Source organism: Cygnus atratus, chromosome Z, assembly GCF_013377495.2.
Source record: "Cygnus atratus isolate AKBS03 ecotype Queensland, Australia chromosome Z, CAtr_DNAZoo_HiC_assembly, whole genome shotgun sequence".
NCBI lineage: Eukaryota > Metazoa > Chordata > Aves > Anseriformes > Anatidae > Cygnus > Cygnus atratus.
The window spans coordinates 7,907,181-7,920,057 of NC_066396.1; the positions used below are offsets into that span (position 1 = coordinate 7,907,181).

The window sequence follows — 12,877 nt, forward strand, 5'->3', positions numbered from 1 at the left end:
CTGGATTATATGTGGTCTTTACGTGAGCAGAGCCTGCACTAAGTGAGCAAAATCTCAATAAGGCTGTCAAGGCTTTGACCTAGAGTATTTACTCACAGGAGGCCCGGTGAGAATTGCAGACTTAATACTACGTTGCAAATGTAAGCATTTCAGCACGTTCTCCTGTGCTCTGACAAAGTTAATTGTCTGATCTTGACACCAAGTGCCCTGTACTTTTTTAAGAGGTTTATGCATGAGACTAATTATGTGCTGTTAATTTGGCCTCTAGCAGCTTTCTGCTTTTAATATCCATTGGATTCGGAACCGTACAGGGTGGCGTTTTCATGTAACTAGCGTAAGGGCTGTGAACTGGATTCTGAAAGACAAAGACAAAAAATACCAGTGGGATGCTCTGAAAGAGGAGTGAAGTGTTGATTCCTTCAGTCTTTGTCCTGAAGACCAGAAATTTCAGGATGTGTGATCCACAAGAGTGCTGCGTAGGGAAATTTTGTTAGCGTGTAGATGTGTACATGGGGAGGTTACAACTCTTTTATCTGTATTTTTATCCGTAGTAGCATGCAAGGACAAAAGGGGAGTAACTGGGTGTAAAGGGAGGGGGACAGGTGTGGCTTGGGACAGGGCATCATCATACTGAAAGAACTTGAGCTTTCAGTTGTCTCTAGTGCATTGGAGGTGGCTTTAAATTTACTGAAATTTTGGCATTTAATCTTTGCAACTAAGCAGATTTATGAGTTACCTGAATCCTCGTGGTCATACTAGGCAGTAATAGCTAAGGTGCTGCAACGTGCTTTGCTTTTGTTTGAGCAAAGCTCTTAGCCCTTGCACAGCTCCTGGAGATGCTCAGCCAAGTTCTTCCCCCTCCTGTTCTCCTCAAGCCTGCGTGTGGCAGTGCTGGGAATCAAGCTGATGTGATAGCCCTTTGCAGAGGTTGTGGGGGGGAAGGTTGTCGGAAGGCCTGTTGTGCTAAGGACATTGTCATTCCTACCTTATGTGAAAGGCATGTCAAAGACTAAGATGACGCTGAACTAATAATGCTTCAGGAGCAGAGGAAGTTAGCTGTCCAGGTGCTTTTGCTTCAAATGTGTTTAAGTGGATCAGAGCTTCTGTAATTGTTTTTGATTAGGAGCTGCACTAACATACGTTAGGATTTGGCCAAGATGGTCTCACTTATAGTTTGGGCTGTCACGTGTAAGACAAGTGGATGTTAAGTTCTGGGTTTGGGAATGATGAACCCCAATCTTGGGCTTCGAGCTGAGTTTCCAGTTCAAAGTTCAGTGTTGTAGCCAGCCTTGATCTGACCATGATGTAGCTGTGAGGCAGTCAGTCTGTGTTACGGGACCTTCAGAGAGCAGGTCAAGACATTTCCGAAAATGGACCCCAAAGCAACCAAACACAAGCAGACCCCTCTGCAAAGAAGTGTAAGACACGTTCCCCAGCAGCTCCACGGATGCTGTCTGGTTGTTAAGAGGGCCTGTGACTATGGAGTCTGAGATGACTGCTTTTTATATGGCAATTTCCCAGCTGGTATGGAAATAAGGCTGTCAACAGACCTGCTTTGATTAGAAAAAAAAAATAATAAAATCCAGGTGCCATTAGTAACATGTTGGGATCCCAGACTTTATTAAAATCTAGGGCTGTGAGAGGAAGAAATTTTTTTCCCTTTGAGACACTGTAGTGTTTGAGTTATCACCAGGCACCTGTGAGCTCTTCAGAGGCTGTAGGGGCAGCTTTACCTGAGTGTGGAGGTGAAATATATATGTAAATGTTGATGAATTCATAGCCAGTCAGGTGTTTTAAAGGAGGAGGTGCTTCGAGAAGTTGAAAAGCAACAAAATTATGAGGCTTGGTTTCTGCAGGTAGCTCTGCTGAGCAAGAAAGAAACATGAGTATGGTGGTGGCTGGTAGGGAAGGCAGGGAGAAGACCTGGATGAGGACAGGGGAGTAAGCAAGCCTGCTCGAGCCGAGCGAGAGACAGCAGGAGGAGGAAAGTTCACTGCCTGCTTAATTGCAGGGGGTGCCACAGTCCCACTGTGTACACAAAACCCTGTCAGTAGCACTGAGGCGCCAGCGTGTTAATTAATGATTTACTTACACTGACCCCTGACCCAAGGCAAATAAAGGGGATTTGTTTTGCTTCTATTAACTCAGCTTGCTGAGCGGAGGCCCCGTAGTCCCCAGCATCACACGGCCACGCAGGGGCTACATGTGTCCTTTGTCGCCTGAGGGTGCGGGCTGTGCCTGGAGGGGATCGAATCCTGCTCGGTGGCTCCTGCTCCATCCCCTCAGCCCTTTTAGGGTGGAGCTGTGGTTCTGCTCACTTGGCTGGAATTGCTCCTGCAGGATGACATGGGAAGGGAACTGGGCTTGTTTTTGAGTTACCACTGCAGGGCAGGTGGCTCCCCTGCTCCACGTGTCCCCTTGCACAACTGCATATCACTGTGTGCTTCCACCGGTCCGTGTATCTCCCTGTCTGTTTGCTCTGTGTGAGATCAGAATCTTGTCCTTCCTCTCCATACACCCCCCTGTTGTCTCCTGAACCTCTTCTGCTTGCTGAATCCAAGCGGCTTGCTTCTGACCCGAAACGCAAGCTTGAATCTATGCATGTGCACATTGCCCTGGTCCTTGTTCTGAAATGGGCTTTGGGAGTGTTAAGGTAGGGCTGAGGAGAGCGTGATGAGGATGGGGAATGAGAAGGGATCACCAAGGATCCTCTCCAGGAACATCTTTGGGGCAGAGCCTCCAAGGTGTCAGCCCAAATCCTGCAAGGCAAGGGCAATGGGAGGATGAGGGACTTCTTATGGCATTCAGAATAAGACTGGGGGCTTCTGGGTCCCCTTTTCCCAATGTTCATTCCAAAAGTGCGCAGTGACATGGCAGTGAGGTGGTGGTAAGGGTAAATGCAAACAGCATCTGCAGAGAGCTGGATATATTTTGTAGCAATAGAAATGGATGCAGAAGTCCCCATATCCTCAGGGACAAGTGCTGTCATCATCCTGCTCCATTCGACCAGATGGCTTCCAGCAGAGCCCGGGGTCTGCCCTATGACTGGGATGGCAGACATCTCACAGCCCCCCCAACAGCCTTCTGCAGGACCCCGACCAAGCCCCTCGGCCTCAAGCCCACACCGACTTCCACACAATAGGAAAAGATGATCTGAGGAAGCACTGGGAAAAGGAGAGGAGCAGCACTGACCTCTCCTTCCCCTGGGTGGTAGGAGGATAAATACCTTACAGAATGTAAAGCACTTGATACTATGGAAATAGGAACTCCATAAGTTACTTAGTTCACACACATGCAACTCCCAGAGGGCGCAACTAGTGTTGTTCTGGTTTTTTAGTATTATTGCTTCAGGCATTACACCTGAAAATGCCAGATGTACTTAAATCAAGCGTGGTGGTGTCACTGCATTAGTAATAGTGTTGTATCGGGGGGGTGGACTGGTCTGCTTTCTCTCTCAAGACCGCTCGGAAGAGCGTGATGCGGAGTGGATTGGAAGGCAGATGGGTTCCTCTCTATTGGAGGATTACGTTTTTATTAAAGGAGCTGGTTGCTGCTTTGGTGGAGGGCCAGTGGCGGCGGCTGTGATCAATAGGACCATGCTTTTAATGTAAGGTTTACTCTTGCTCGTCCCGGTTTTGCCGAGAACATTCAGCTAGCAATCGATAATGAGCTGTGATAACAAAGTAGCTCATTTCAGTTGAATTTGGTGTCGTTAAAAATGTTAAAAAAAGAAAAAAAAAATGAACAAACAAAAAAACCTTCTCTCTACAAAAAGGTGGAGTTTTTGTTTTTGATGAGAAAATTTTGTGCTGCCCTAGGAAACCAGCAGGGTGAAAGCAGCTGCTGGTGGTCTCCCTCCTACCAGTGCTGGTTTTGGGTTAGTTTAGGTCAGCCACCAGCCTGAGTCATGGCTCTCATTTCCCATGGCCTGGTACATCCCAAGCACTGACCTGTGCAGCAGCCTCCCTGTATTGTTCAGACTTCCCTCCCAGGAGACAGAAGACATTTTATTTTCGAGTGGGAAAATATTTCTAGAGGCAGGTGGTGGGAGGGGGAAATCTCTCCTTGGTTTCAGGCCCTTCTCCCTATGTCCGCAGAAACATGGTAATGAAACATGTTTCCTATAAGTTGTTTTAAAGCAGGTATTGACAAATAAATAAAATCAAAAAATCAAAAAAATCATGGTTTTAAAGAGAAATCTGACGAGGGGAGAGGATTCCTGCTGGGCAGCTGGGATGTGACACGAGATGGCTCCCAAGGAAAGGTTTGCAGCACAAACTGCTTACTGCTAGAACCTGGCTCCTCTTGGCCCTTGCTGTCGCGAGTCTGGTTTGTAATTAGAAGTATGGCATTATGATAACTTTAAGCTCTGGAAGGTAACTGCTGTCATATATCTTGTGATTTTTTTTTCCATTTTCAAAGTCAGAACACACTAAGTAAATATCCCTGTGGTGCCTGAAATGGGTGATTATCTTCCTTTCTGATTTGAAGCAACCCTGATGCAGGGACTGACTCCTCAACTCCTGGAGTCCAGCCAGCCCTTCTGATGCTGACTGGAGCACAATTGCGTTTATTAGGCTCGTCTCATGTTTTTCAGCTTGTTCAATTTCCTAATAAGTTCCTTTCTTGGGTGAGGGAGTGAAATGGCTCCCTGCTATGCCAGGAAGCACTGTCACCCCAGGCCCATTGCAGCACAGGTCGGTGCGACCCAGTAGGGCAGAATCCCAGCAGTAACTTGTCTCAGCACCAGAATAAGTGGCTGCAGAGTTTAATTTAACCGGGGAGTGTTCTGAGTTGTAGATTTGACTTTTCCTCTCTGATCTGCTGAATTGCTTCTGCATTTACAGCACCTGATTCATACTGGGGAGAGGAGAAATCAGCTTCTGACTGTTGTCTGGTTTCTTGCGTTGTCCCACATCTGTCTTTAAAACCATTCTTGGATCCTGAACTTGTTTCAATCAGCAGAAATGATCATCTTTACAGCACAGCCAGGCAGGAAAAGATGTGTGCTCTCAGAAGCGGCTGGCACCACCTTCCAGGTGGGTCTGTGGGGTTAGGTGTGCTCCCCGAGTGGGTGATCCCTCCTCGAGAGCTTCCAGCGGGGGTCTGCGGAAGCAGAGGAAGAAAAAGGGTCTGGGCTGAACATGCCCCAAGATGCAAACACAGTGCTGCCCAAAATCAGAATGGGAGAATTGACACCTTCAGCTCCATCCTCATTCAAACCCACCTGAAGTCTGCCATAGGATCTCTGAGTGCACATGGGGACAGAGGGACCATAGACCAGGCTGACAGACAGATGGACAGACGGTGTGCCAGTTGCTAGGCAAAGGCAACTCATGCCTAAGCCAGCAATCCCCAGCCTCTCCCGAGGAGCACGAGGGCTGGAGATGAAGGTTGCTGCTATGCTGGTGTCAAAGAGCGATGCTTGCTTTTGTTGAGAGCACGGTCCTGCTTTATTTGTTTCCCCTCCAGCTGCTGGGCACCGGTGGCAAGGTTAACTCCACCATGCATGGCGAGAATTCCTCACTGCACCCTGTTCCACGCCTTTTGTTTTCTTCTGTTATAATTTCATAACCTCAGCCACCAACTTCTCCCCCTCCTGATTCCCCCCCTCTCCTCCTCCCCTTACTCTGGTGGTTTATGAGTTTTGTGCTCTGTGGCCTATTAAGGTTCAGTTCCCAGCCAGTAAAAATGAGGAATTGGTTCCTGCCATTCCACACAAGGAGTTTTAATGCACTTGGTCGCCTCGAAAGCCTAAATGCAATAGTTTTGTATCGGTGCTAGTTGTGTAACATAAAGCCTTAATAAAGGTTTATAAGGGAAGGGATATGAAATGGAGCGGACGGAGTTCAGCTCAGTGTGCAGCCCCGTTGGGGAGTTAAACAGCGGCGAAGGGGTTTGCAGGAGCCCAAAGAGCTGTGGTGTGACATGGGGAGGCATCACCTCAGTTTAAAACAAACAAACAACAACAAAAAAAAAGCTCCCCTCCCTCCCAACCCTACCCAAGAGAACTGCAGAGCTTTGGCCTGAGGTTGCATTAGTGGGGATGGGTTTCCATCAGGGATGTCCACGTGCCTCATTTTGAAGCTAGAGAACAGTCAGTCCCTGGCTTTTGTGGCTCCAGAGACACCTGGGGAGGGGACAGCTCTTCCCTCTGCAGCTCCTCTGCAGACCTGCGTGTGCAGAGGAGGTGCCCCCGTGAAGTTAGCTAAAGAGCCGCCAGCTCTGCTCCATGCCTTGCTCCAAAACCCCTTTGTGCAGAGAAGCTGAGATTTGGTTTTCCACTTCAGTTTTTGCTTGACCTGTACGGCTTCATCCTAAAATAGCTGCTTGTTGTCTCCTCTTTTGGCATGTGAGCTCTTAAAGATGCTGTCTGCCTCTGCAGCACCTAGCGTGATTTTCAGTCCTCAGTGGGGCACAGGATGTATTTAATGCCAGTGTGACACTCTGGAGGGAAGCGCAGAGCCAAACTTACACCCACCTCTTGTTCATCCCCATGTCTTGGGAATGGTGGCACAAGTGGTTGTAACTGCCCTGCCTCTATAACCTGATGCCATGAAGCCTTTTTATGAGTTTTTCCATCAAAAGCCTTGAAAGTAGCTGCATGGGAATGCATATAACGGAGTTTGGGGGTGCCCTTTAGCTTCCTAATAGTGTGTATACCTGAAGGTATTTCCTGTGATTTCGTTCTTCAGTGAAGGAATATCAAATCTTTTTCTCTTGCTTTTATTAAAATGTCTCATAAACCTGAGCATTTAAAGGGGTAGAGATGATTTTGACATGTAAGTTTTATTTCCTTTTACTTCCTTCTGTTTAAAGACATTGCAAAAAAAAAAAATAAAAAAAAAAATAAAAAGAGAATGCATTCCCTCCTTAGACTTCTGTTCCTAATATTTTGAAACTTAGCTTTCTAAGACACTTATGGCAGAGAAATTTCTCATGTTGTTTCCATTTTCCATCTTCTGACCTCCAAATTCAGTCCCTATCCCTGCCACCCCCCAATTCAAATCTTGGTCTGGTTTCAGTTTTTCCTCTCTTCAAAAAGAGAAAGGCACCATTCAAAGGGGAAGAGGGTCAAGGAGGGGACACAATTAGCTTAAGATAGATGTAAAGTTTTGGTTATTTTGAAGAAAGTTTAATTTAGGGTTGGCTTTCTATTTTTTTTCTTCTCCTCAATGTTGTGTTTGTAAACAAATTCAGAAATTTAAATTAAAATCTACTTAACTCCTTTTATTTTCTAGCTTTAATATACCCAATTTCAGGCTTGGACTGCAGAACCGGTAAGGCTTAAATCTTTATGTAGTGGCGATTTTTCTTAACTGGGTGGGCAGAAGAAATATCTGAAATGTATTCATAAGAAGTCTCCACTGTCTCCACTTTATTTCTTAATATTGTAAGAAGAATGCATGAAGAGTTTAACCAAGACAGTAAGCGGTTAGAAATGGTGCTTCTGCAAGGTGCGGATTCCCCATAAATGTATTAAAGGATATTAACCATAAAGCCTAAAAATGATGGATGACTATTGCAATGAACTTTTTCATTGCTTATCAGGTTAATAGATGGGATGAAGAGGAAGGCTAGTGTGAGGCCTTCTAAAGGTCCTCAGGAGTTATGGCAGAGGACAAAAAGTAGAGAGGTGAAATGGGGAAAAATAGATGTGGATAATAACTGCACTTGTGAACAGGTACAGTCTTCTGCGCTGCATAGGTGATGGAGTAATAGCAAGTGGTAACTAAATCAGGGTTTCAGTTGCTTCAAAGTCTTGGCCCATGCCAAGCATCCTGCTGCTGTCCGAAGGTTACTCTGAGAGGACTAAGCCATGGATACTTGTGCCTAATGATTAAACCCATGAAAAGAACCTGGGTTTTTGTAGGTGTTGATAGGATGCCTCATGTGCTGTCCACCTCCAGAACTGCCTTAAATTTTGCTTCTCAACATTGAGGCCAACATCCAGAGAAGCTTCAGCAATTCATTGACCAATTTTCTGTGATGGACGTGCTGCTTTGGCTTGCTGTAAATGATACCTCCAGGAGCATCGCACAGTAGAGTGGTAGGTATTTTGATAGAAAAGAGTATCCTTAAACACCACGCCAATATTCGCTTCCACTCTTTAGCAAACTTCCTGTTTGACGTTGGGTAAATCACTTAACGTTACATTTAAGAGAGTATTTTATATGTGTAATTCATATTGAAATCAATACGGATCAATTGTAGATATAAGTTCTGGTTCCCTCTTTGCTTCATTTCCGCATATGTAACACGGTGAGAATAGCAACCTGTACAACACAGAGCAGGGGGATAAAATATACTAGATGCCAAAAGGAGCTCAAATGCCTCGGTGAGGGGAAGACACTTAAGTACCAAGCTGCAAACGGTTCAGACTCAAATGCCAGCAGGAAGAACAACTTCAGCATTGGAAGTAAGTCATCAGGGTATCTGCAAAGGGAAAAAAAAAAAAAGTGCATGAAAGAATCCCCTGAACAAATTAAATCTTGAGGCCTAAAGACAAGGGGAGAGAGAATTAATTTTTCTACAGATATGAAATGTTCTGAATCAGATAAGTCTTGTCATTAGAAAAGGCACTAAGCGGCAAACGTCTGGATAATACCACCAGCTCCAAGCTTCTCTTGGAACCTCTAAATACATTAAATCCATAAAACTAAATGAAAGCAGCTGCAGTTTTATAGAAATAAAAGGCTCTCATATTAAAAAGCTGAGAGCTTATGAAATGAAAGAAAAAATAATAATAAAATTAAAGGGGGGGTGGAGTGGAATGGGAGGGAGGAATGGAAGTTAGAAACATGAGTTCCTAGGAAAGGATGGTGCAAAATGCTCCTAGTTAATATGTGAGAAGCCTTCAAAATAACACATTCAGTGCTCAGTTGGGGAAAAAAAAAAAAAAAGACATTCTCAAATAATTTGGGGTTTAAAGAGGTTTTAATGTAAAAGTCATCTCTTAATAAAAGCTGCTGTGCATTGTGCCCTCTGAAATTTTGGGGGAATCCCAGAGGGATTATCCCTTTCTTCATTTTTCCTTTGGTTTTCTGAAATAAAACCTTTAGACTTTTTACTTTGAAACAATATTTTCTCCCTTCTTCAAGTTACAAAAATGACAAATCTTTTCTTTCCCCCATTTAGTAAAATGCATCAGTAGAGCCCAGTGTGTTTCATGAGAAATGTTGCTGTGTCTTCTCAGTGGGAATTAGAAACAAGGTTTCTGTCCAGCAGTAATTCCTCCTATCTTATGCATCCTTGAGGTTCTGAGAAGAGAACGAAACTGGAGGTGGGGGAATAGTGCATACAAAAATAACTTTCATTTGTATGCAAATTTGCTTTCATTAGGATTTTCAGTTCTTCTTTCTTAGATGTATTACAGTAGTGGTTGGAGGCCTGCTGTACAAACACAGGAGTTGTGCATTGCTAACATCCTTTTGTGCAAGAGGGAGGCGAGACTCGAGCCACATCTGAGTGATTTAAGCAGAGCTGCCCCTCATGCACTCACTTGTTGTGTGCTTGTTGGCTTTTGTGGAGCCCTGGGAGGAGGTCCATCTCCTCTGACCTCTGATGTCTGCAAGTCAGCTGTCCCTGCCCAAGGGGCTGCCCTGTGAAAAGGGACAAACCCCTTCCCCTGGGCCTGTGGGTCTCCATTGCCTACAAAAGAAGTGTAGGTTGACTAATGCCGTCACCTCTTTAAGAAGCCCCCAACATAGACTCCCACTATAGGCTGCCCAAATTTGTTAAGACCAGTCTTGCCAGCTGGACACTTACCTCTGGAGTAGCACACCATGGTGCTGCTTTTTTGCCAAATATTCAGGAAAATGTGCTGGTGAGCCAGATGAATTAAAGCAGTCCCGGGGTGTGGTGCTTGATAGATAAGGTATATTCATCTGCTTGGATGTTTTTTCCTGTTCTTTAAGGCATGTTAAGGGAGGGGAAAAATAAAAAAGGGAGGATGTTTCACATCACAAAGCATTTGAAGGGAAAACAAGGAATTGTTTGGTTCTAACAGAAAAAGGCAAGAATTTGCTTTGCCACTTCCTTTCCAGGTCTCTGCTCCAAGAGGGTTTGTTTTAACTATTTAGTCTTTTCTCAGTAAACTGCTGCTGAAATAAACAGCCCAAGTGATTTCTGAATGAGTTCCATAACTGTATGATTTTTTGTTTGTTTTGTTTTCTCCAGTGCTGTTTTAAATGTTATTCCATCAACCAAAAGGCAGAATTTATTTGGAAGTTCTGAGACATCAGTAACTGCATGTTTAACTGTCCGTAATCAGAGTATGGACTTGTAGTTAGAACAGACCGAAGTTCCCTTCCTGTCAGTGGTTTGATGCAAGATGATGGCTAAATCGGGTAACATCCTTCTCCCTTCAGTCATCTTGAATGTTATCAATAAAATCTCAAGTGTTAGCACTAATAATTTCACATACCAAACTTAATGACATTAATGATGTCTTACATATGCTTGGGCTGTATGTGTATATATATATATATATATATATATATATATATATAAATAAATATGCTAATGAATACGTTGAGAAGTTAGGCTGGATATGTGGGTGCTAGTTCTCAGCAAAACAAAGCAATTTAAGTGTCAGCATCCTTTATATTCCTGTACCATTTTACTTGTGCCTTGTTCTGATGTGTCAGTCCTGTGGAGCGATGCTGTTTCCCAGCCCTTTTTGCCTTGGCAGGAAAACACAAAGGGCAGGGAAAGTTGTGATTTATTCTAATTTTCCTTAGAACCTCTCTCTTGGTATGCTGAAACTCCAAGAGGGCAAATGTTCCTATCCAGGAAGGCAAAGCTTCTCAGATGTTACCATGACAACCTGAGTGTAATTAAGGCCTGCTTCAGCTGCTAACAGCTGTGTGCATTTTATCTGTCTTGAAGACTTTATATATATACATATATAAATATATATATTTATATGCAAGCATACTGTGAGGATATCTGCATCTATCTAACCATCCATAAACCCACACCTAAATTGCTGCCCCTATGTACGTCTCCATTAATTAAGTTGGCTAAGGCAGTTTGCAAAGCCCTCGCTGCTCCGAAGGATGCTGAAGCACTGAAGTATCTCTGCCTTGCCTTTCCTCACCACCCATTCTGCTGGCATGTCAAACAAATAGCAATAGCTGGAGAAGGAACCCTTGCTCCAAGGTTAGTTTCCAGCATCTTTTATGGGTTACTTTTAGAAACTGCAGACCTCTTTTGTGTTAAGGAGGAAGTAGGAGCTGTTTCCTAGCTTTAAATTTCTCTTGCAAATGCATCGAGATCTGAAATAAGTTGCTTAACCTTTGGTAACTTTCCATCTTCCTGCACAGCCATCTTCACACACGTTGCTCCTGGATCTGGAATGGTAAGTGTGTGTGGTGCTGGGTCTCAGCAGTGTCCATATGGGGTACAAAATTATCATTTAATAACCAGTGCCTTGCTTCAGCCATAGTGCTGAAGGTAAACGCTTTTGCTGCACATTTGGTTATTAGGGAATGTAGTTTTTTTTGATAGCACAAGTAACCTGTCTGTGGCTGTGAATGTAGTAGACTCCCACACAAGCTTAGTTACACATCATTTCTAGAAAAGAAGGTTAACTCTTCATGGAGTCTGTAGTAATTCAGTGAAATATGGAAAGCATCATCATTAATGTTGTTTTTAGCCATGCCACAGATGATCGTAGGTTTGGTGACAGCTAATGCTCAAAGGTTTAAGCATCCCATTTGTGGGGGACAGGGAAGAGATGAAGAGAAAGAGCAGAACTCTTGGGAAAGATGATTCACAACATAAGTGCAGTGTCGTGAAGGTGATGATGTTAGTCAAAAGATGTCTTCTAAAGACTAGGTTTTTTTTTTTAATGGCCTGTAGGTTTGCACCTGCAATAGGCTATATGTGTGGATGTCCATAGTGTGTTTGGTTGGCCTTTTTGTTTAAAATTACCATAATCTGTGCTGGTGAATACAGCTGTGTTCTCCTGCTCTTTTCTTTTGTGTGTTTAAAATTATAGGTGGCGTGGGACCCTGTGAACTTTCTGTTTTGGGAGGGAATTTCATGTGATATGCATTTTTGGGAATGCAGAATTTCCCCTGAGTATGTGAATGGTGTTACATCTTTGAAGGCTTCTTGCCTGGGGAATGGGGGAGATGGACCTGCAAGCTGAGAAGCTAGCACTGTGCAGTTGTGGCCATAAGGTTCCATCTCTGCAGTGTGTCTCGCAGAGTTCAGATAACTCTGGGTGATTCTTTGCCTGTCTGGCTGCTCGAAGGTGAGTCACCTGACATTTCTTTGCCTGAAATTCATCGTTTCCTTCTTGCGCTCTCTGTTGGTCTTTATGGTCACAGTGTTCCTGTTTCCACTGTAAGCAATCTTGTCAGGCAATCCCATTCTTTCTGTATCAGTATACTGTGAGGTAATTATCAGACTGCATCAAATAAGTTAGGGACTTTAATGAAAAGATGGTTAATAATCCACTGAGAATGTATTGTGTGTGTGTGTGTTCATGTGCATACACCCACAAGCATGTGTAACTTGGTATGTGCTCAGGCTTGGGTGAGCACGCTCCTGTGCTGAGCACTGGTGGAAGTCTAGATAAAGCTACAGGGTAAATGTTGGAATGGCCTACAATGATCCAGCCTGAATCCAGAGAGAATGAAACCACCCAGATGCTCTGTGATTTGTTAGCAGTGGTCTAAAGGATTCCTCAGAGGGATGTGTTTGGCACATGGTGGTATTTAGGTGAGGGAAATACTGTTCATGGAGAGCAGAGAGATTAAGGTTTTGAGGAAGGAAAAAGGGTTATTCTGGAGAAGAAAGAAAGGAAGAAAGAAAAAGAAAGAAAGAGAGGAAGAAAGGAAAGAAAGAGAGGAAGAAAGGAAAGAAA

At 44.1% G+C, this 12,877-nt stretch overlaps 1 protein-coding gene across 46 annotated transcripts in view; it reads left to right on the forward strand.

Annotated features, from left to right (window-relative positions):
* The window catches only part of CELF4 (CUGBP Elav-like family member 4), a 676,700-nt gene that overhangs the window by 115,207 nt on the left and 548,616 nt on the right, over window positions 1-12,877 (forward strand). The gene's annotated exons all lie outside the window — the stretch shown is intronic.